This window comes from Suricata suricatta, chromosome 8 (genome assembly GCF_006229205.1).
Source record: "Suricata suricatta isolate VVHF042 chromosome 8, meerkat_22Aug2017_6uvM2_HiC, whole genome shotgun sequence".
Lineage (NCBI taxonomy): Eukaryota > Metazoa > Chordata > Mammalia > Carnivora > Herpestidae > Suricata > Suricata suricatta.
The window spans coordinates 87,037,233-87,062,446 of record NC_043707.1 but is presented as its reverse complement, the minus strand read 5'-3'; the positions used below and the strand labels follow the sequence as shown (position 1 = coordinate 87,062,446).

At 41.1% G+C, this 25,214-nt stretch overlaps 1 pseudogene; it reads left to right on the top strand.

Moving 5' to 3' along the window:
• Positions 1–426: 426 nt before the first annotated feature.
• On the top strand, positions 427–1,185 carry LOC115300065 (annotated as a pseudogene).
• The last annotated feature ends 24,029 nt before the right edge of the window (positions 1,186–25,214 follow it).

Genomic DNA, 25,214 nt, shown 5'->3' with positions numbered 1-25,214 from the left:
CTTAGGTTTGATTATACTTCTAGGCTTGGTTTCTGTGAAGTGGTAAGAGAGGGACAGTTGGAATTTCAGGCTGTGTTTACACAGGGAGGTGGGGGGACAAAGAAATAAAACCCTAATCATCCATTCATCCAACAAGGCTTTATTTCACATCACAGGGATGCTTGGAAGCAGCACACTTAAAGGTTATTGACAGTGTTGGCAGAATTAGGTAGAGCACAGAAAGGGTGAATACTCGAGTGTAGCTCTCCTCCAAAGTACCACAAATGTTGCCCATGAGTGGCCTCCTTGCTGGTTCCATGCCTCTCACAGGAGCAGTAGAGAGTCTGGAGAAGTGACCTGCTGTCTCAAGACATGGTTTATAATTCCTTGAAATGACAAATTCATGCTCTTGTTCAGGGCACCTCAGAGGCAGTAAGCTGCTTTAGGATGAAGCTGAGTGTCTCTTTCTCAGCTACTCGTTGCTAGAAACTCAGTGAAATGGATGATGAACACAGAGCTCCTACCTTTTATGAGAAGTGTATAACCACAGAAGTTGCTGCTGATGCTCTGGGTGAAGAATGGAGGGTTATGTGGTCTGAGTCAGTGGTGGCAGTGACAAGCAAGGCTTCTCCATGAAGCAGGGTGTCTTGAACCATGGCTGTGTTCACCTGCTGCTGAGTAAGGGGCATCCTTCTCCAGACCAAGGAGGACTAGAGAAAAATAATGCAAATCTGTTCAGGGTTGCACTGTGGATACCAATCTCAATGTTCTCAACTTGGTCATTGTAAAAAAAAGAAAGCGGGGGGGGGGAGAAGGATACTCCTGGACTCACTGATACTACTGTGCCTCATTGCCTGGGGCTCAAAAGGGCTATAGCGCAGGATCCACAAAGTTTTCAATCTCTCTAAAGAAGATGATGTCCACCAGTATGTTGTGAGGAAGCCCCTACACAGAGAAGGTAAGAAACCTAGAACCAAAGTGCCTAAGATTCAGTGTCTTGTTACTCCACGTGTCTCCCAACACAGATGTCAGCATATTGCTCTAAAGAAACAGTGTACTAAGAAAAATAAGGAAGAGATTGCAGAATATACTAAATTTTTGGCCAAGAGAATGAAGGAGGCCAAACAAACCCATCAGGAACAGATTGCCAAGAGATGGAGGCTGTCTTCTCTGAGAGTTTCTACCTCTGAATCAAGTCAAAAATGAGATTTTCTGGGGCACCTTGGTGGTTCAGTTGGTTAAGCGTCTGACTCCTGATTTTGGCTCAGGTCACGATATAATGGTTCATGAGTTCAAGCCCCACATCAGGCTCTGTGCTGACAGCATGGGATTCTCTCTCTCTCTCTCTCCCCCTCCCCTGCTTGTGCTCACATGCTCTCTCTCAAATAAATAGGAAAAAATGGCAAAAATGAGATTTTCTAAGAGTAACATATAAATTAGATATCAAAAAGAAAAAAAGACAAATTCATCTTATTTGGTACATTGCAACTTAATTAAGGAGTATTTTCCACTATGGTGAGACAAACCAGAACCCACATTTAAATGAAAAATTCTCTACTCGTTACACAGTATTTAAAAAGTTATATACAGAAATGCCTGACCTTGACCACTCAGCCCTTATTTCTCACTTCCCTGTCTTTATCTTATGCATTACCATATTTATGCTTCCATTTGAGTCTCTGTGGCTTAAGGCTGCATTTGATTTTTTTTCTTAGCTCCCTTTCCTGCATAATGTTTTTTTTTTCATACTTCTCTAGACTATGTGACTCTGAGTTAACACCTTCCATATAACATTCCTCTCCAGACATATCCCAAACTCTCATCTTGCAGGGCAGTTCCTGCTCAGACTGCCAATATCACTGGCGTAAGCTCCACACACATTCCACAACACTCTTATCAGCTTTTATCACTTGTCCAGTAGGATAGTATTTGTATTTTTGTCTGCCCATCACTCTTACTCTCCCTGTTTCTTCTGGTAACAGAATCCTACATAGGAGTTACCAAATGATGCAATAAGCTTTATGGTCATCATGGACCAGAATTTACAATCTATTTTTTAACGTCTGCCAGCGTCATGTGAAAAAAGATAAGAAAGGACCTTACTTCCTTTCTGAATATCTCAATCAGTTGTATGCTTCCTTCATTTAAAGGAAAAGCATAAATGGAAATATATAACACAGTGAGTTTTTGTTTTTGTTTTTGTTTTTTGTGCTAGAGAAATATCTACAATGTTCTTTGTGCATGCTGTGACTTCAGGGCAAGTGATCCTCAAGTAGTTTGTTGGGTTTTTTCCCCCTACAAAAAGTCTACATAAAGTTCACAACATTTTCTTTCTTTCTTTCTCTTTCTTTCTTTCATGTTTATTTATTTTTGAGGGAGAGATAGGGCAAAAGCAGGGAAGGTGCAGAGAGACAGGGAGACACAAAATCCCAAGCAGGCTCCAGGCTCTGAGCTGTCAGCCCAGAGCCCAACATGGGGCTAGAACTCATGAACTGTGAGATTATGACCTGAGCTGAATCGGACACTCAACCAACTTGAGCAACCCAGGTGCCCCTCATAATGATTTAAATCATCTTTGCTCCCTGGGCACTGTTGATCGAACAAGGCAAGCCTGAATGGGTTTGATGTGAGGGAGGCCAAGGGACTTCAGAGGATTTGGCAATATTGCTGCCCAACAAAGGCACACAGAGAGAGGGAGACAGTGGAACCTAGACTATATTCCGAACAATGCTGATCTCTAATCTGTTGAAATTACAGGAGTAGCGCCAACAGTGACTGACTGTACAGCTCTCCAGTCACACCTCCATGTTACTTTCATTACCTAAAATACTTGGAACAAACTGTCATTACCAAAGGTAATCTGCAACTGACTACTCAATGCAATTTGAAAGTGCTTGACTAATATAGTGTTCCCTACTTCTTCCTAAGAAATAATACAGATGCATATAAAATATTATATAATTATTATTTTATATGCAAAGATATATGAGTAATGTATATAAAAACATATATGATAGGTATTACCTAGATTTAGTTATATATCCTTGGGTTACTCAGGATAGCCCTGGTTTACATCTATTGTCCTGGCATAATTTTAACAATGCCACTTTCGATCTCAGAAGGGTTCCAAAGTGGTCACTTCAACTAGATTAGATACAAAAGGGATCTTGTGAAAATACAGGATAATTAGAGGTGCCTGGTGGCTCAGTTGGCTAAGTGTCTGACTCCTGGTTTCAGTTCAGGTCATGATCTCCCAGTTTCGTGGGTTGGAGCCCTGTGTCGGGCTCTGCACTAATAATAGTATGGAGCCTGTTCGGGATTTCTCCCCTGCCACCCCTGCCCTGTTCCTTTCTGGCTTTCTCTCTCTCTCCTCTCTCTTTTTCTCTCTCTCCTTCCCTCCCCTCTCAAAAAGTAAATAAATAGGTAAAATACAGGATAAATAAATGTTTTTTTTTAAAGACCTCTTTGATTTTTTAAAATATTTTTATTTTTGAGAGAGAGACAGAGTGCAAAGGGGGGAGAAACAGAGAGAGACACAGAATCTGAAGCAGGCTCCAGGCTATGAGCTGTCAGCCCAGAGCCCAACGTGGGGCTTGAACCCAGGAACCATAAAATCATGACCTGAGCCAAAGTCAGGTGCTTAACCCACTGAGCCACCTCAGGTGCCCCAAGATAATTAAATGTTGAAATAGGGTGGAGATATCAGAAAAGGTTATGTAATTTTCTTTGCTAGATGTTTCTAAAATTAATAGTCAGCTGAAGGTTCTAAGAAAATTTGTCTATCCAGAGGGTGGACAATGAATTATGTTTCTGATGCTGTCAGAAACACATAAATTCAATTTAGATCCTGGGTAAACTGCTAGTCATAGGGATATAAATTCATGTTAAATGTCTCCAGAGTTCCTAATTTATGCTAGAATTACCTTAACATTTGGCTTAATGTCTTCCTTAGTTATTTTTTTTTTTTTTTTACATTTATTTTCTCAAACCACGGGTAGGTATCAGAGTCTACTCAGTGTCTCTAAAAGTCTCTGAGTTGTTCTCATTTACTGGTCATATTTTCAGCACCCCCAGAAACAAGTCACAGAGGTCGTTCAAGCAAAGCAGGCCAAGAGTTAAAAACTGAAAAATGGAAGGCTTTCAGTGCCCCTTGACTTCTGATCCAACAGCTCTTCGCTAAAATGGTCTTCGCAGGTGTCAGAGTAATACCTAGCTCACAAAGCCTACTTCTTAGTGCTTCAATTTCATCCTCTTGCTTAAATAGAAGCTCCTGCCTTCTTAATTTTTGTGGTCCAGACTGTTAACTGTTCCCCAATATCCATTCTCTCTTTTCTCGTGGTGATAGGGCCTTTCCCCTCTATTCCACACTTTGTTGCTAGTAATGTGACTGCCAGCTAAAGATTAAGCACATTTGCCAGCTGCCTGGAAGCCAGGTGTGGCCATCTTACCAGGCTTTAACTTTTTAATGTAAACTGAAGGTGTGTATATTATTTCCACATTGTTTGCTTAAAGGAAACTTCTTGCCCTGGACTTGTTCTCTTTTTCATTCCTGAGAACTGTAAACAAGATGTGCCAGCAACCCGGCTTTGACTATGCAGATAATGACAGTGTCCTAGGGCTCTGCTACTCAAAGCGTGGTCTTTGAACTAGCAGCATCAGCATCACTTGGATGTTTTTTATTTCTTTATTATGATAGGGTTTTTTTTTAAATTTTAGTAATCTACACACCCCACATGGGGTTCAAACTCATGACTCTGAAATCAAGAGTCACATGCTCTTCCAACTGAACCCCCCTCACCTGGATGCTTTTTAGAAATACAGAATCTTGGGCCCTATTCTAGGTCCACTGAAACAGAATCTGCATTTTAGCAAGATCCTCAGGTGATTTAAATGCACATTAACATTTGAAAAGTACTGCTTTAGTACAAAAAGATGAATCAACAGTCTGGAAGGAAACTAGGTCTCCATTATTTTGTTAGAGCACAGCTGTTTCCTCACCTGGTCTGCCTACCTGTAGACTATTATGAGAGAGCAGATAAAATTGTACATTATTTAAGCCATTGAATTTGGGGATCCCTTTTTGAACTCTCCCCTAACTTATATGGTTTTTATTCCTTGTAATAGCAAACCTCCTTTTTAAGCCTCTGCTGAAGTCTTGTGGAGAATGAAATAAGAAAAGATATTTTCTTTCTGAATATCTGAATATCTGGCACTCCACCCCTTGGGAGAATACCTAAATTTAACTCAATCTGTGTTGATTTATCTGGGGCTGGGAGGGTGGGGAGTGCTCTTACCCCGTCCTCCAGAGTATCACTCTGCACATTGCAATGATCATTTTTGGTCTTCTTGAGGATGCTGAGTTAAGAAGCTCAATATAAATATTAAATGAACTGAATACACAATGTCTCCGGAGATGGTTTCATCATTTTTTTTCCCAGAAGACCCAAATTCTAACCAGCAGCATTAATCAAATAGACCACATTCATCTTAAAGTACATTAGGGCATGCATGCTCTCATTTTAATATATAGACTCTCAGATGCTATTTAATTTAACAACCACCATTTCTTCTTCTTCCTTTCCATCTCTAGTTTGGTAAATGTGTTCTCTAGACTTGCAATTCCCCTACTTTAATCCAACAAATATTTACTTAATGCCTCTGAAGTGCTAAGCATTATATTAAACGCTAGAAAAACAGTAGTGAATTAGATAAAACAGCTCTGGTCATGTATAGCTTACAGTCTAATTGGGCAGAAGACCAATGAGCAAGTAATTACACAGCTGAAGAATGTTAAGAAATGGAAAGTACTTAAAATACTTCCACTGATGTTCATTGACTGAATAAATGGAGAGATAAATTAACCATTAACACCTTCACTCCATGCCTCTATGGAGTTCCTTTATTTTTCCCTTTCTTGTCTCCCTCATTGCTTTGGGTTCATATTGGTCTAGGGCCTGTGCAAGAAAAGTTGGATAATTATCCAGCTAAAAATAAGGGCTTACAGTTAATGGGCATGGAAAATGACTGGAAAGGAACTTGGCAAATGGAGATAGTTGATTGTGGCTTATTTTATTCTTTTCCTTGTCATTAAAATATTGATTGTACACTACATTAAAACTGGGAATAAAAAGGGCATGTCTGTGCGTGTGTTAATCTTCTTTATAAGTTTATAAGAAAAGTGAGGTTGTATGTCCTGTGAAATAGCAATATCTCATTGGGGTCTACTGAGACTGACTAATGTCATTTTCCTTTCTTCTTCTTTCCTTCCTTCTTGCCTAATGCAAGCAAGCCACTGTGACATCTGGTTTCTAGTACTTGGTCTATAGAGGGCCCACTTCTCCATTTCTGTATTGTCAAACAAAGGAATTTTACATGTTACCTTTACCTACCTCATATTCATATCTGGTGGTCTTCTCTGAGGGCATTAAGGCCTTTTGTACAACATCACTGATCTTCCTTGAAAATCCATGGATAGTAGTGGGGTGCCTGGGTGGCTCAGTTGGTTAAGCATCCAACTCTGGATTTGGCCCAGGTCATGATCTCACTGTGGTGGGACTGAGCCCACATTAGGCTCTGTGCTGACAGAGCAGAGCTTGCTTGGGATTCTCTCTATCTGCCTCTCTCTCTCTCTCAAAAAAATAAAACATAAAAAGAAAGAAAACCCATGGATAGCAGATATGTCAGGTATGGGAGTGGCAATTGACAAAATAAAGAGGAAATTGCCCAGGACACGAGATAAAAACTGAGACAAATAAAATTGTCACTATTGGACAGCCCCTTCTGCGGCTAGGCTTCTGCCCAGGGAAAACCACACTGTTGATCAATTGCAGAATAGGGAACATTCCCCAAATTAATGGCTTAAAATAACAATAACCATAATTTTGCTTGTGACTCCCCAGTTTGGGCAAGACTTGGTGGCAGCAGCTTATCTCTGCTCCATACGGTGTTGGCTGGGATGGCTCACCTGGGCTGGACGATTTCAGCTCCTTTCACTCACGTATCTGAAGTACCAGCTGGGGTGGCTGGAATGGCCAGGGGTGGCCAGGCCGATTTCTCTCTCTATGGCTTCTCTTTCCAGTAGGGTACCTGGACTCCTTTACATGGTGTCTCAGGACTCCTTAGGGAGTGAGAATACAAGCTTCAATGCTTCACGAAACTTGGTGCAGTGTTATTTCTGTTCCATTCTCTTGGTCAAAGCAAGTCACAGGCCCTCCCAGATCTAAAGGAAAGGAAGACAGACTATTTCTAGATGAGAGACCCAGCAGACGTATGGGAATAGGAGGGGGTGTTGCTGGCCATGTTTGGAGATAATCTATAACACACTCAGTTAAGACCTGCTGAAAACCCACTGAGCATCTATAACCATTGTGAAGATTAGAGTAGAGAGGGGAGATTAATGGCACCAATAGCGTGGTGTATGTGTGTAGAAACATGAAGTCATCCTACTCATCTTTAAGATTACAATTACAACTGCAACAACTAAAAGGTCTAAAATGTGTTAACCTTGAGGTGCCTGGGTGGCTCAGTCAGTTGAGCGTTCGACTTTGGATCAGGTTATGATCCTACAATTTGTGAGTTGGAGCCCCACATCAGGCTCACTGCTCTCAGTACAGAGGCTGCTTTGGATCCTGTGCCCCTTTTCTCTCTGCCCCTCCCCCGCTCATGCTCTTTCTCTCAAAAAAAAATTATGTTGACCTTAATAAGTTAATATCACATGCGATACTCATACAAACCAGTGTGGTTGGTGTCATTTCTTAACTTAAAAATGAAAAAACTAAGACTTTTTACTTTATCATAGTACGTATAGTATTGTAGTACGTACGTGTACGAAATTGTTTTGGTTCATTTTATGTATTCTTATAAGCTGTCCTAACCGTGAGGTGGATATATAAATAAATCAATAGTTTGGTACATAAATATGTTGCTATTTATCTGTCTTAAATCAGATTCAGGTTTTGTGACTTGATCAATATCACATGCCTAATGTAAGACAGAACCTAACCCAGTATTTTCCTGGACCCAAGACCTAAAATAAGAAAATCCTAAGTGTATTCTCCGTTTTAAATTTTCTTAAACTCCTAGGTTACAGAGGCTCACATGATTATTCAACACAGAGAAAACAGAATATAGTAAGTAATTTTATAAAGTAATATCTTATTTCAATTTCAGTTTAATTGAATTATATTCAGCAAATATTTATTAAGTGATTACTCTGTGCAGGGATCTATGTGCTTGGAGCACATCGGTGAACAAAACAGTTATTTTTGCTCTTGAAGAGCAGGGTTTCTAAAAATGGCATCTTGTAAATAGAAAAAAAATCATTTCATTGTGTGAAATAGGATTGGCAAATGCACTTGTGCAGGAGATTGAATAGGAGCTTATGATGATGATTTTATTGTATTATCTTTTTGTTAAAAAAAATTTATGTCAAAGGAAATTGAGCTTTGGCATTTGTTCCCAGGGATCACTGTGAGCTTTAGCCCTGACAATGTCTCTCTCAGCCTTGAACTAACTCCTCTGGACATTTGAACCATAGCAATGATTTTTACACAGAGTGGGAATTCATAACCTAAAGATTTCTTCATGTCTCCTACCGCCATTCTGTCCATTTTGGCAGAGCCTGAGAAGAGATTCCCAATGTTTCATGGCGACCCTGCATTTTATTCTTACCCTCCAAAGTTGAATGCAGATATAGGTTGCAGTTCAATGAACATTCAGTTGAGGATATAGATCTGCCATTTAGAGGATATCTTTTATCATCTCACGATCTTATTTATCACTTTTTTTGCTATTGTTTTGCACTTGTTATAAAATTAGGAGGACAAATGCAATAAACTATGCATTTAAGAGAATAAACAAAAATAGTCTTCTTTCTGGCAAGAGACACCGCCATTTGAGAGTTCAAATTCTTGCTCATTGGGTGATGTGTAAAAGCCTAAAATTAGCTTAGAACTGTTATTTTAGGAGTGTCAATGTGTAGTGTATACAATTTCATATATGAAAAATTCCAGTTTGAAAATATGAGAACCACCTTCATGAGAACAGCTTATGATCCCAGAGTTGTTACAATTTGGTTAAGGCCAGGCAGATACTATAAAATGAGAGGTAACAATGCAGGGCAGCAGAGGACAAAAGCCAAATAAAAGATTGAGGACTAACGGATGGGGCAGGAAACGATTTTTTGATGCAGATGATGTACTAGTTGTTTGAAAACATAGTATCATCTAATTCTCCGTACAATGGTTTTACTGGTTAGAATGTTGAAACACAAGAGTCATATAAAATGCTTATGGACACATGATTAGAAAGAAATTAATCCAGTCAGTCTAACTTTTAGCTCAAATTATTAACATTTGAATTGATCAGCAATTCAAAATGCACTAAATTCAATTGAATTGAATATTTTCCAGGTCTTTCTAACTCTTCCATAAGGCTTCGAAGATACCATAAAGGAATGTACTTAGATTAGAAACACCTGAGTTTGAACCTTGATTTTTTTTTTTTGCCATTTCCCAGCCCTTCGGGGAAGTCGGTTTTCACATCTTTAACCAGAAAGGATGATTGACACTCACTACATATGGAGCCCATGGGCTTAACGAGACACCTCGGTGAACGGGACGTGCAAGGTGCTTGGTAAAGAGAAGGTCCTGAGTAGATGAATACAAGAGGAACCTGGCGTGATTGTCATTCCCATTCCAGCGGAGTCTGGAAACAATAGAAGAAAATGAATAGTTATCCCATGTTCACAGGCTCAAGAAGGGGCTTGAAATCGTTTTCTAAATGAGGTTTGGGAATTCTTTGTGGATTTTAATTACCCATCCTGTTGCTGGACCTCATTAGCGGACATAATTGAAAACTGACTGTGAGTAATAAGGACGACTAGAATCCCCAGCTCTGAGGCACTGAACTCTGGTGTTCCGCATTCTCTCCAAGCTCACCAGCAGCCGCCCCTCAAACACACCACCTACAAGTGGGGGAGAAAAAACTAAAATTCTCCCCATGCTGTATTTCCTGTGATTTCAGCCAAGGTAAGGGCTTTTGTTTCATACTGTGTTTTTATAACCAGTGTGTAAACAGTGGCAATATAAAAGGGCTTGAGAAATTCTTGATATTGGCTTCCTTAGAGCCTGTTTTCTTAGTGGTGGACATTACTGCCAAGGAGGTAAACATTGGTTCTTGGAGGATGAGAAAACCAAGTACTACAATGGTCTGTGTCCCTTCCCAGCACATACATAGGTAAACAGGGTATCTGTAGTGTTGACAGTTTACGGGGAGGGGCGATTAGGAAATGAAACGTCTCGAAAGGCTCTGTAAGGGACATGATAATGAAAAAACGTGTTCAGAAACACTGCCTTAGAGAAAACAGGAAGATGCTCCAGCTCGGTTTTGATTCCAGGAAGAAGACAGGAGACAGCACTAGGCTTGGTCCGCTGCTCAACGATGGCACTTTCAGTGGTTCCACTTCATCCTGATAGTAGTTAAAGACGAGGGCTCTGGGATGGGCTGCTTGGTTTGAAGCCCTGTTCAACATACACAGCTGTGTGATCCTGAGCTAGTTAACCAACTTTTCTGCGCCTCATTTGTTGGTTTCATTGGTAAAATGACTATTATAATATCTGACATGTAAGATTGTTGTGAGGGAAGTAGGACCCGGGCTATATTTAAAACAGAGTCAGCAGATAAACAAACAAACAAATCAGCAAACTAATAAATGAAAGGATCAGCAGAAGCCACTCCTGCCTTTATGAAAGAGTTCCGGTGCCCAAACCCAGGCAACATCCTTTTTTTTTTTTTTAACTTTGAGCATTTTTTGAAAAATATTGAGTCTATAGACATAGAATATAGAAAAGAACAGACATAATATACATTTCCACAAGATGAAACTATATGTTAGCATTTTGTCATACTTCCTTTTGTCTTTTTTATGCATAAAAATTTTCAGTTACATAAAGAATATATTCACATACACATATTTATATACATACACATGTTTCCTTTGGTTCTACCATTATGAAGCAAACTTTTAAAAAGGTGCCTACTGCCTGCCAGGTATAATTTCTTTGCAGGCTTTCTTTCTGAATGGGTAGTCTGAGAGACTAGCTATCTTGTCAAGCATGATCTTCTACCTAGATAGGTGAACGTCTTCATTCAGGTTAGGACCCCAGTGACATTTTCTTCATTAATTGAAACTATTTCTTGTGTATCTACTGCGTGGGTGATGCTTTTGAACTAGGAGAATTTATAGCATCAGGCCCAGAAGTCAGCTTTTCTAAATGAAAACCCAGGTAGCATTAAGACTGATAGTTAGGGACCATGAGAACAACCCCCAAGTGGAAAACATTATGCACTTAAGGCACTGTCGGGTGGGCATTATTGGTAAACCGCTTCTTTTATGGAGAAGAACCAGAATGAGGCCAGAATGGGACCCTATACGCAAGCTGGACTTAATACAGGGGACCCAGATATTGACCAGTCAGAACAAGGCCCTTCCAAACAATCAGGACAAGGTATTTTTTTTTCTTTCCCTCATTGGCATATTGTGCAGGAATGGGAAGCTGAGAGGGAAGTTTCTCTATAAAGGCAGGACCTCCGTGCTGTTTTAGGAGGTCAGCATAACTATTTTGTTATCATTGTGTGTCCCTTCAGCTCAAGCTCTAACCCCAAAAAACCTTGCATGTGCCTTTGATTTTGGGCCCAGCCTCATTTCTAACGTTGTTATTGGATCTGAGAACTCACTCTGGTAACGGAGTGAGGGAGTAAAATCAGTCTTCCATTTCGAGGCAGCATTCCAGATGTTTCTCACAAATGCTAATAAATAATCCGCTTCCCATATTAATAACAAATCCGATGGTGGCATTTGCAGATGACTCAGACGTTGCCTTTCAGCAAAGGAAGATGTGAGCTGCTGGTTTAGGATCAGACCTGGGAACCACACTGGTTTGCACACTGGCCAAGAGACCTGGCGGTGGGGAATTCTGTGGTCAGCAAATGCCTGGGAGGCAAGGAGTCAGTCTTGAGCCCTGATTGAGGCAGCTCTTGGAAACTGAAGTCACTTGGGCTCCTCAGGCACTAGGCTGCGACCCAAAGGACTGGAATTTTATGTAAATAGCAGAGGGCCTGACTGCTCTGTCCTCAGGTGTGGTTATCTACTCATCCAAGCAAGGAGCCAAGGAGACAATTTGTTTAGATAACAGAGGTTTGCAAGATAATGACCACTGCCTGGAAAGGCGTGTTCTCTCCTGGGGGTAACTCTTAGATCTTGGAATTTGGCTGAAAGGAGGAAACAATGTGTAGTGCTCTTGCCGAGGTCTGGAAAACAGAGCTGTGGAGTGCCCCACATGGTTTTAATCATGGCCTGAATGGTTTTTCTTTCTTTCTCTCTCTTTACTGTAAAAGCAAAAATAATATTTTAAATGTTTTAATCCACTAAACTGTGAGTATTGATATTAATACTGATAATAACAATACCACCTACCGTGTATGAAGCGCTTCTCAAGGCCAGGCTCAGGGTAAGGCTACTCTCACAATAGCCCGGAGAATGAGAAGGAGGTATCTCCCTTCTACAAACGAAACCATTTCACTAACTTCCACCATTCAGACCACACTTTCTGAGGCTTTCTATGTGTTAGGTCCTTTGCCAGTGCCTCAGAGTCTACAATCTACCACAACTAACAAGGGGAAACGGTAACTCAAAGACATTTTTATTTTGCTTGCTGGAAATTGGTGGAGGAAAAGAAAAAAAAACGCTACATAGTGTTGGCTTTTCAGCACATGTCAAAAGAGGGGGGGTAAAATGTCTCATTAAGTTTGTTTCTATTTCCAAATGAATTCCTGGGGTGGGGAGTGGATGGGATGGGAAATATATGAAGCTAAATGTATTTGTAGAACCTGCAGAGAAAAAACTTCCAGTTCAGAGCTTCTTTCTTTTCCTGGGTAAGTTTCCTAGCACTGGGTGCTAACCTCTCATAAGACAAGGCCTGCAAAGCATTTTACTTGTCTGTCTCCAACAGAGTATAAACAAATTGTAGACAGACTCTTGTAGGTGAGGGATCTCTTATTTATCTCCTCCCTTCCCCCCCACCAGTACTTGGGACATTTTAAAAAGCTCATTTAATTTGATGAAAATGAACAGAAGAATAAATGAATGGATGCATGGATTTTTCTTGTGCGATTCACCTCCACATGTTCACATAGAGGCTAAAATCACGTACATTCATACATATTCCCAGAGAAAACAGGTCACTGTTCTCATTACCAAAGACCTCCCTTTGGTGGCGCAGCCAACTTGTATAGTGACCTCTTCCATCCCTCCTTTACCCAGTCTCACTGTACCAGCTCAACCCCTTCTACCACCCCCACCATTTTCCAGTCCCCCTCTCTCTGCCAACCCAGGAGACACTAAGCTCACTGACAAGCTAATGTAACAGTATGCCCAGAACAAGACCACAGCAGTTTCCAGAAGTCCTGACATTTTGACTCTTTATGGCCTTGGAAGAGATTTTGCCCATCATCTTTGCCTATTAAGAAAAAGTTCCAGGGATGCCTGGGAGGCTCAGTTGGTTAAGCATCTGACTTCAGCTCAGGTCATGATCTCACCAATTGTGAGTTTGAGCCTTGTGTTGGGCTCTGTGCTGAAAGCTCAGAGCCTAGAGCCTGCTTCCAATTCTGTCTCTCTCTCTCTCTCTGCCTCTCTCTCGCTCACACTGTCTCTTTCTCTCAAAAATAAACAACCAAAAAAATAAAAGAAAAATAAAAGAAAAAACTCTTATGTGGGGAGTTTTCACGTGGGTAGAAGACAGGGTGGGAGGCTCCTGAAAGATGCTGTTGGATCCGGATGTGAGGACTACTGAGCTTCCTCCTCGGTGCTCAGGTGTGTGCTCAGGAGGTGCGAGGGAGCGGAGGAACTAACTTTACAACCTGTCTTAGATGTCCTAGACTTCCTGCTAGATGCCTAAATGGGATGGCTCTTCTAATGGCCAGGAAAATGAAATTCTCCACACGAGTGCTAGGATTCTTATTTTGCAAATGAGGAAGCTGAGGCTGAGAATGTAAAGGGACTTGTCCAAGCTTCTAGTAAAGAACTGAACACCTTAGAACTACTCCGATTCATAATGCTGAGGCTCTTAGGTAAGTTTTCTTCCTACCTCATGCCTATTATATACACAAAATACTGTCTTGGTATTACTGGTCACCCAAAGAGAGGCTAGATCTAGTTTTTGCCTTTAATTTTTTTTAAGTTTATTTATTTATATTTGTGTGTGTGTGTGTGTGTGTGTGTGTGTGTGTGTGTGTGTGTGAGAGAGAGAGAGAGAGAGAGAGAGAGAGAGCGAGCAATCAGGGGAGGGACAGAGAGGGAGGGAGAAAGAATCCCAAGCAGCCCCCGCACTGTCAGTGCAGAACCCGGCCATGGGGCTTGAACTCAGAAACCCTGAAATCATGACCTGAGCTGAAATCAGGAGTTGGACACCTAACTGACTGAGGCAGCCACGTGCCCCTCCTAGTCTTTGCGTTTAAAACACATTATTAGAATATGAGGAAGTAATACAAGTGCACACATCATTCTGGTGTCTGCAGCTCGGGGAAGGACACATAGGGAAACAAATGACCTTTAGGAAAGATAAGTGGGCTCTTCTGAGAATAGATAGGGGATACAACAGTTCTGACAATATCCATCTAGATGTGGTGCTGGTTTCTGCTCACCGTGACGAGTCCTGATTTTCACAGCACCTGGCTGGTTCAGTCGAAGAGCATGCAATTCTTGGTCTCAGGGTCTTGAGTTTGAGCCCCATGTGAGGTTTAAAGATTACTTAAATACAACTTAAAAAAAAAAGAGTCAAGGTTTCCTGGTTACTCCCAAGAGGCAGGGGACTTAGGACAACTGAGTCCTCTTGCATTCTTCTGAGAGGCTCTGCTGTTAGGCAGATGGGGGAGTTAAGGAAAAAGGCCTTCTCAAATGCCTTCAGTTCCACATAATCTTTTTGCTATAGTGAAGTCTTCTAGGCCCCTTCAACATAAAGAAAGGCGATAATGTCTTAATACTTATTTTTACTATATGAAAACTGTGCCAGGGACACATCTTACCTTAAGTTAAGCAGGATGTTTTCACAGGGCACTTTTGGCTCCCTGGCATTTGGAGACCTGAAAAAACTTCACCACGAAGTTCATACCTGCTTCTTCTCCTTCTGTTTATCATCTTCACCATCATCAACTTGGTCCCTCTTCTCTAAGGCTGAGGTCAGAAAAAGACTGAGTGTGAGGAACAGCATAAAGGCCAGCATTTGGTTTACAGATGGTGATTGGCACATTACTTGAGTTTTATTTATTTTTTATTTTTGAAAAATTTTAAACAAGATTTTATTTTTTAAAATAATTTCTATTCCCAACATGGGGCTTGAAATCATTACCCTGAGATCAAGAGTTGCATGCTCTACATGACTGAGACAGCCAGATGCCCGTCTTCCAGAGATTCTGACCTAAATGTAACATTCCCAAACACAGTGACAGGACCATTTAAAATAAAGTTCTGCAGCACCTAGGTGGCTCAGTCAGTTAAGCGACTGACTCTTTATTGGCTCAGTTCATGATCTCATGGTTGCATGATCGAGTCCTTTGTTGGGCTTTGTGCTGAGTGTGGAGCCTGCTTGGGATTCTTTCCTTCTCCCTCTCTCTCTCTTTGCCCCTTCTCTGTTCATTCTCTCTCTCTGAAAATAAATAAATAGACTTAAAAAATAAAATAAAGTTCTTAGAGGGATGTATCTAAGGTTTATAATCTCGATAGGTTTATAAAATATAGATAGGTGGTTGGATATAAGAATGAATCTCTGGGTTCTCATATCCAGGACCCATGGTCCTGGCTTGCAAATCTCAGGCTCCAAAGTGGAATGATGAATTTTCTAAGAAGAAACAGAGGTTTAGATTTAACTATTGGAAATGAGGGCAGAAATACATCAAAAGGGACCCCTGGAGTGAGAAGCATTAAAAATAAATTTTTTTCTGAAACTGTAAGAATCTTGGATTTTGACATGTTCTGCAACTGACACCCAATGAGCCCTTATGGTAGGGATATAGTACCTTTTCCCCTTAAATGTCTTAGACTAATTGGTGGAAAATAAAAAGGTTTAATTATTAAATTAACATTTTTTTAGGTTTAATAAACTCTAAACACCTAACCTAATAAATCTTCTTAAAATTCTTCAAAATATTACTATTATAAGTATGCTTATTGATATTTTCATGATTTCTGAACAGTCTTTTCACGGATAGTTTATTTGAAGACAATAACATCAGCTTAGTATATCCATGGATGACTTGTAAATTGGCAAGTCTAATGAAATAGGCCAGGGCTTAAAAATAGGTTTCACAAATTAGTCTTTTCCCCCAACGACAGTGTTTAAACATGGATTTGTAATGTAAACCCTTTCTTGTAATAGTGCAAAGTGAAGAAAACAATAAAGATATCTTACAACAAAGTGAAAACTAAAAATGACATTAAAAAAAATAAACACAGTAGGACCACTGCTAGCCTTGAAGGAACATTTGTGGAAAATTGAAGAAAGCCTCCCTTTTTTTAGGATGTGCAGAGCAGGACCGCAGAGCATAAGCTTGGGAAGGGACACCTGGGCTGGACTTCAGCCCCCACACCCTTTCCCCTGGATGCCTTTGTTTAAGACACAAACTGCCCAACATGATGTGTCCAGGTTGCAAAATAATATGAAAGTATACTGCCATTTGTGCATATACACACTCACATATACAAACACACACATGCACACATACACATCCATACTTATATAGACTATCTCTGAAAAGATATGCAAGGAATTGGTAACATTGAGTGCCTCTGGGGAGGAGAACTGGTAAGGAGGGTAGTAAGCAGACATATTTCCTCAAATATCCTTTGGTGACTTCTGAATTGTATTATCATTGTATATATGCATTACTCATTACAAACAAAAAATTTTAAAGAAGTTTTTATTTTGAAGTAGGGGATAAAGCAAGTACACAAATGAGTCTTAGAAACCATGGGCTAGAGTAATGAGAAGGCTGTGGCCATCAAGAGAAGAGTAGGTGCTTCTATTTGGGAAGTTCAAGAAAGAGGAGTGACATTGGTCATCTGTTTTGGAGCCTAGATAGGACTTCAGTTAACAGACAGGGAGGAGACTGAAGGAGGCATTTTAAGGGGAGAGAGAATGGTAAGAACCAAAACTAGTGTTAGCAAGGAGAACCCAGTAGGCCAGTTTGTAGTGTAGTGGGTCTGTGTTGGGAGGGGTGGTGGATAAAGCTAGCAGGAGTCAGGAATTAAATGTGGAAGACTTTGGTTTCTAGGCTGAAGCATATAAAACTTGCATAATAAATAAATGAAAGATTTGTAGTTAGAGATGACATCAGATCTCTTCCTAACAGGTTTACATATATGTATATTAGTTTTTCTTGGAAAAGGGAATTTTTTTTAAAGGGTGTGTATTGATTAGCAAATGCTGGCAACATTGTATCGGTTATCTGGAATTGTATTCTTTTTTTAAATGTTTATTTATTTTTGAGAGAGAGAGAGAGAGGGAGAGAGAGGGAGAGAGTGCACAAGTGGGGAGGGGCAGAGAGAGAGGGAGACACAGAATCTAAAGCAGGCTCCAGCACAGAGCCTGACATGGTGCTCGAACTCCCAAGACGTGAGATCACGACCCAGCCAAATTGAGACACTCAACTGACTGAGTCACCCGGGCGCCTTTGAGGTTGTATTCTTTAAAAAAACTTGTTTTCCCAATTTTTCTACCGTAAGTATTTAGTTAATTATTATTGAATTTTAACTGTATTAGAACCTAAAAACATTTTAATCTCATCTCTGCGAAGTAAGAAAACTACAGTATAACAATAAATAAAAGAAAGGGAGGAAAAACACACCCAATAATGACACCAAAAAACCAAAATCAGAAAACATGACTTTCTAGATTACAGGTCAGGTTTTCAGCAAGTATGAGGCAAATAAAAATAGAATTCCAACTCTGAGATTATGACTTTCTGTATTGTAGGAGTTTCTTTCTCATTTTAAACCTTTAAACATATTAATTTAAAATTTTGTGTGCATAAATGCTTTTTGTAGATTAAGTCCAGAAAATGAACTGTAGATATCATATACAAATTCTGGAGGAATGGAAAATTTATTTAAATTAAAATAAGAAGCTTAAATTGGATAGATGTGAATGAAACGTTTCATGGAAGGTATCCATAGAAACCACTTAAAATAAAGAGAAATGTTAATTCTCTTTGTAAATTGAGCTCCCAGAATTAAAATGTGAGTGAGACATTTAGTATAGGTATGAATACACTTTGGCCTTATCTACATGAAACACACCAATTGACAATTACATTTTTTGGCCGTGGTCTCAACTGATAATGACAATTTATGGCTATAAAATTGATGGGATTCAGCTAGTAAAAGAGCTAAGATACATTGGCCTAACTTGTTGATTTAATCAGCCATGTGATCCGAGAACCATGGCTTTAAGTGTCCCAAGCTTTCAGCAGTTTTTCAACCAGACAAGAAATGAAACTTTACCACTTTATAGTGATTATATAAGCCCTCTGGGGCACCATTAAAAGTAATTTGTAAAAGAACAAATTATCCAATGCAAACTTCCCAAGCCAAATCTCCATTTTGCACATTCCCATTTTATGCCTGTGCACTAGCAAACATGTTTTGTTTTACATTGCTACAGTCATGATGTTTAGAATTCAAAGTTATTTCTCTGTTATACACACACACACACACACACACACACACACATGCATATCTATCTATCTATATATGTACATATAAACATTTACTGGTTACTGTATTTTTCCTTTTATTCTTTTTTAATTTTATTTTTATTTATTTATTTAATTTGAGAGAGAAAGAGACAGAGAGACACAGAGAGAGAGAGAGAGAGCGACCACAAGGCAGGGGAGACGGGCAAAGGGAGAGAGGACGAGAACACTAAGCAGGCTCCACACTCAGCATAGTATCATGACTTGAGCTGAAATCAAGACTTGGACACTCAACTGATGGAGCCATTCGGCTGCCCCTCTTGTTAATTTCTTAATTTTCCCTTGTCACAATCAGAAATGATGTCCCTGAGTTGATGATCATTTGAGAAATATTAACTGTTCATTATTACTAGATATAATAATTTGTTATTGCTAACTGCATGGTTCTTTCTTACTCCTTCCCATTACAGGTAATTCTATAATGAACTGTTTCTTACTTCACTCAGTTCATATCCCAGCTGATGTAACCTAGGCTGCTGTTTATAATGGTCTCAGACATTCTCAAATATTTTTGCTACAGGACATCTTTCTACTCTTGAGAATTACTGAGGATCTAAAGAGCTTTTGTTTATGTGAATTATATCTACCAGTGTTTACCGCATTAGAAGTTAAATTGATACATTTAAAAATATTTGTCTTAAAATAACAATGACACATTCATTATATGTTAACATAACTTCATTTTATGAAAAATGATTGTATTTTCCCAAATAAAGAAATTCAGAGAAGAATGGCATTGTTTAGCATTCTACAAATCTTTTTAATATTTGTATCAATAGAAGACAGCTGGATTCTTATGTCTACTTCTGCATTCCGTCTGTTGCAGTATCTCACTTCATGTAGCCTCTGGGAAACTTAGTGAAAAAGGCATGAACATCTTAGGATTATTGTGAAAATAGTTTTGGGGCACCTGGGTGGCTCAGTTTGTTAAGCGTCCAACTTCGCCTAAAGTCATAATCTCATGGTTCGTGAGTTTGAGCCCCATGTCGAACTCTGTGCTGACAGCCTGGAGCCTGCTTTGAGATCTATGTCTCCCTCCCTCTCTCTGCCCTTCACCAGCTCACAGTCTGTCTCTCTCTCAAAAATAAATAATAAAACCATTTTTTTGAAAAGTTTGGAAATAGTTTTGATCTGAAAGGATGTCGGTTATCCCCAGGGACTTCAACCATCCTTTGAAAACCCACTGGCTCATACCCTAGCAAATACGCAAAATTCTTACATGGTTATGAGGTGACACACCTTGTAGTCCTCAAAGACACTTCTCAGAGAAAAGTCTTTATTTTGCTGTTTAAAGAAATTGATAACAGTGATTGTTTATTGTCAACGTCTCTTCCTATTTTCCTTTCTCTGCAAGTCAGTGAGTACTCACTGAATGCTAGTGAATTAAGTTCCAAATAGAATAGTCGTTAATATTAACTTTTTTAATTAGAATTGAAGTGTCAGAGAGCTGGAAATGCTGAAAGAGAAACTCACAATATCATCTGCTCACATATGAGATGGGGACTGTACGTAAGACAATTTTAGGTGAGATAACTTGAGGTAGTACATAGACAAGATGTTAAGTAACATTGAGTAAGGCAGTGAGAAAGTTGTTTCTTATTGGAATCTCTTCTCACCTGGTTACGTTGAGGAAAAAGTCTCCGTGTGTATTTGTTAGTATGGCTTCAATACACCTTAACTAACTTGCAGTGTCTTTAACTAACTTGCATATTTTCCAATTTAACATAAGGTTAGCCTAAGCCTTAGAGCCTTTGGCTGGCAAGAGTGTTGAGCTAGAATTTAATGATATTATTTTTAATCATCTCATTTTTATTATTACCATCTATTTAGAGCAAGACAAATTGGTTTATAACTTAAGTTTATTTAAAAATATTTAATTTTTAAAAGTACATTGATTTAATGAAGAATAGCTATTAAATAATCATATGAGTGGTATGAGAAATAAAGTGAATGACTGCGGTTTGGAAAAAAACTGAGATAATTCGATCTTCAGTTTGCAGTAGTGAAATCAAGGCATGGAGAAAATGGACTTGATGGAAGTGGCCACAGAGACACTGGCCTCTTTACTGTCCATCAAGAGTTCTTTCTTACTACAGCAGAAGGAGTACTAATCACTAACATTGAACATTTCAGCATTAGGGCCTGCCCCTGAGGCCAGACAAATCCAGGTTAAAACCCTTGCACCATTCCAGGCTGGCTGTGTAATCTTGGGCAGAAAGCTTAACTTCTAAATCCTAGGTTTCTTTACTTAGGAAGTCAACATAATTCCTATATTACCTTAATATTTTTCCAATATTAAATGAGATAATATTTTTCAATGATTTAAAATGGCTCCTGGCAACTCAGTCGACAGAGAGCTATTTTTATTAGCTGAAGTTACTCTCAGTGAACTGCAGAGCATTTGGAGCAAAAGAATCTTCTTAGCCAGGGCTTGGCTCCAGTGTGTGTGAACTGCATCTGCCACTTGGATCCTTAATTAATTAAAGACTGGAAATCATTGCATTTCTCTGGAGGAGACTAACGTCTATGGTTGCAGGGAATGAAAGGTAAAAAGGGTTAACTGGAAAACTTGAGCAACCAAGGGTTAAAGTAGCCTTGAAGCTAAAAGCAGAAGAGTTCTGGCCTCTGGCTTGTGATGCAAAGCCAAGTGTGTTTGCCTTTGTGAGCCCAGGAATGCTTCTGGTGAGGGTTGTTTGTTGTGGAAACTGACATGATCAAAGTGGAAAGAATTAAAACGATCCATCAGAATAATAGTCAAGGCTGTTTACGGACTCCCCAGACAGAGACTTGAACCTGAAAGTTCCCACCGAGGACAGACAAGCTGGCTGACAGCAAGCAGCTGGAAAGGAAGGAAAAGTGTCTCTCTAGGCAGACGTGCGCAGCTGGGCAATAAAAACCCTGAGTCGAAACTAGATGAGATGTATTTGGGGAGACGAAATGGTTAGATGGAGTGCGGACCTTGTGTTCTTTAGGAACCTTGGCAACACCTAGTCTGTGGTTTTCAGGTGTCAGCTTGTAGAGTGGGGTTACTAAGTGAAGCAGGCACTTTGTATAAAAGCATTTGGGGGTAGGAAAACTGCTAATTGTGATGGAGATTCTGTGCCAATGGCACAGCTCTAAGTGTTGGAGGCATTATGTCATGCTTCTCCCCAGAGCAGCCTCCAAATGTTGAAAAATTCTTATTATGATTAAGTAGAATTAAGAGTCCCTAAGTGGCTGGCATGATTTTGGATTGTTTGCTCACTTAGTCCTTTATCCCAGGATGAGGATTAGTTAAACTCTTTGATATTCTATCAAGTATGAAATGACCTTGGAGCCCCAACTGTTGCTAAGTTAGGATGCCTAATGGAGGGATGCCTAATGGAGGCATCCAAGGAATTACAAGACAGGAGAATCAGATAAGATCTTAAAGAAGCCCAGATCTATTTACATATTTTAGAGGTGGGGAAACTGAGGCCTGGAGAGGTGAAACAACTTGTACAATATTACACAGAGTCTTCTGCTTTTCAGGCCAAGGCTTGTCTGTTGCTATGTCAAGGAACCCCCAGAAAATGGACTATTGGCTTAGAATAATACCCACAAGGGGAAGTGTCACAATGTGGGCATATGTAATTGGACATACTGAAGGTTTATCACACTATTTTAATTTTTGAAAATAACAACAATCTTGCTTTTTGTTTGGGTTTTTCTTTGTATATATTGGCATATCATTTTAATCTCTGTCCCTCCCAGGGCACATTTTACCAGGACTCTCCTGGCCAGAGGCAGGTAGTTGCAGAGTGAGGCTTTTACAAAGATCACTAATACTGGGCCCAATGAGATAATTTAATAATCATAATACCTTATACTGAGCTCTTAACAAATCACAAAGCACTTTTTAATCTCTTCTTTCATGAATCCCTACACAGTCCTCAGAGGGAGGCAGAGTGGCTATTACCACCATCCACCTGATGGATGCACTAAGCAAGAGCCTGGCCGCTTCCCCTGGTTCACAGGCCCCAGAGCAGGTGAACAGAGCCCGGCTGGGGGCTCCAGTCTCCCAGGCCCGTGAGGCTGGGCACCTCTTCCAGTGAGCAGAGGCCTGGACTCCTGGATTCCCTAGGGCACATTCTCTGAGCTCTTGAGTTGCTGAGAGTTTCAGGAAAGTCTTTTTTGCAGAATGCACAGTTCTTTTTTTCCAGAGGGAGGGACTAGAAGTGGAGAGACGTGCTCAGGAGGAGCTAGAGCAAGTAGGTAGGTGGTAGAAGGGGCAGGGGTGGGTTGAGGGGGTGGGTGAATGGAGAAGGCAGCCTGGAAGTCTTGCATTAAAAAAAATAAGAACTAGGGAAAGGTTTGAGTCTGTAGACTTCAGAGATGAAATCCCAGAAAAAGGCTCTTCCTTGTCCTTTCTATGGGTCCCAGCATTTGCTTATTTGAGGAAAACGTTGACGTTTGCATTTCTTGTTATCTGCCCTCCTCCAGGAGGGCTACCCGAGGAGTTTGGGCATACAAGCTTCCCAGAGCTGGGCCCCATTCGGCAGGGAGGTGGGGGGACAGCCCATAGGCCTCCTGTGGAGCAGCCTGGGGATGGGAGGGGAAAGTCGGCCTGGAATCAAAGCAGTAAAAGGAACCCTGGGGGTGGGGGAGGCGATTGGGCTGCCTCTGCCCTAGGCCAAGGCTTTGCTCAAGCTAATTTCCTGCCAGGCCCTAACACAGGTACCATCCCTTTCCCACCCTTCTTTCAGATCCACTCCATCCCTAACACTGCTGAAGGAAGGGACCCGGAAAAAGGAAGCTGGGCCCTCTGGGTTTCTGTTTGCTTTGGAAACCACTTATGGAGCAAGAATTGGGGCCCACAAATGTGGCCCCTCAGGAATGACCCCCACCCCCACCTCCCAACTCTAGTTGAGTTACCAGATGAGGCCAATTCATTCTCTGGAATGTAGCAGCCCAGGCAATGATGATTGATACTGACAGGGAAGCTTTCATGTAGCAATATCCCCGGCCACCGGCTGTGAGGCAAAGAGAAAGAACTCTCTGGAATTCACAACATTCCCCCTCCAATTAATCCCCAGCCACCCCGCTGTGTGTGAATGGGTTGTGCTGGGGATTCGTAGCTCTGATGCGGGGGATTTGCTGATTCCTTTGAGCCCCCTGAGGAGAGGTGATATGGAGAGCAAATAATCAGCATGCAGCACGGAGGCGAGGTAATGAATTGGCTCGGCTGGGCCTGGCTTCACTATTTGTACACTTTTAGGCACCTCGGAAACTGGGTTTGCAGACAAAAACCTGTGCCGAGGGGCCCTCAACCCCGACCTTTTGTGGGCCTGGACCCCTGCGGCCTCTCCTACGAGCTTAAAATTGGAGCTGTGTCTCAAAAAGGAGGAGCCAGAGGTAAAGTGCCCTGTGCCCCGATTCTGACCCCCCACCGGCCCCGTCACACACTCACCCCAGTCGGGACTAGTTTCCCTCCGTTTTTGCATTCGACTGAATTGCGGTTTTCAGTCTAAGTCCACTGCCTTTCAGAATGCTGTTTATTTTCCACTCCTAGGTCCAGGTGCACCTTTGTGAAGCCTTGGCCGCAGGCAAGATTAAGCTGTGGCTTCTTGGTGTTTGCGGAGCACTGTGAGGGCCCGCGGTATGTTCTGTTTTGCTGGATGAGGGGTCTGTCTCGGTTCACTTCGGTGCCTCCCAGAGTACACAAAAATAATAACAGTGCCTGACTAAATTTGCTGAGCACTTACTATGCGGCGGGCGCTAAGAGTTTATATGCATTATCACGTTAAATCCGCACAGGGGTCTCTGAAGTAGGTGCCATTCTCTGCTTTATTTTATAGAGAGGACAAAGAGGCTGAGAAATTCTTAACCAGCACGGGGTCACAGACTGGAAGTGGTAACTGGTAAGTGGGAGGAGTCAGAGTGCAACAAGGGTCTGTGTCTCCGTACAACGTCTGGTTCCCACAACCCCTCACTTTCGTGGAGGCTCGCGTGGCTTCTCACCTGGAGTGCCTGCCACGGATCTTCCGGCTTCCAGCAGCGGAACTTGAGCCCCCTCCACACTGCAGCCCGGGGGATCGTTCTAGGAGAGACACCCAAGAAGTCCCTCGCCTCCCAAACTTCAGGGTTTCCCCAGAGCACCTAGAGGAGAGTTCAAATGCCTCAGCTTAGCACACAAGCCCCTTTGTGATCGGACACCTGGAAAGAAATCAAGATTGAGGAGATAATCCTAATAACCCCTTGGAGGAGTCTGCTGGGTGGGGCTGTGAAGGGAACATGGGTCTTTTTTTTCTGAGACTCCAGAGTCCCCTTCTGGGCCTGGCTCCCCAGGGCGGTTTCCACTCTGACCCTGCCCTCCTCTTGTCATTCTTGGCAGTTGCAACTATTTACTTGCCTTCCTGGGTCCCTTGTCCTTCATTCAGGATGCAAGGTTTGTTTTTGTTTTTGTTTTGTTT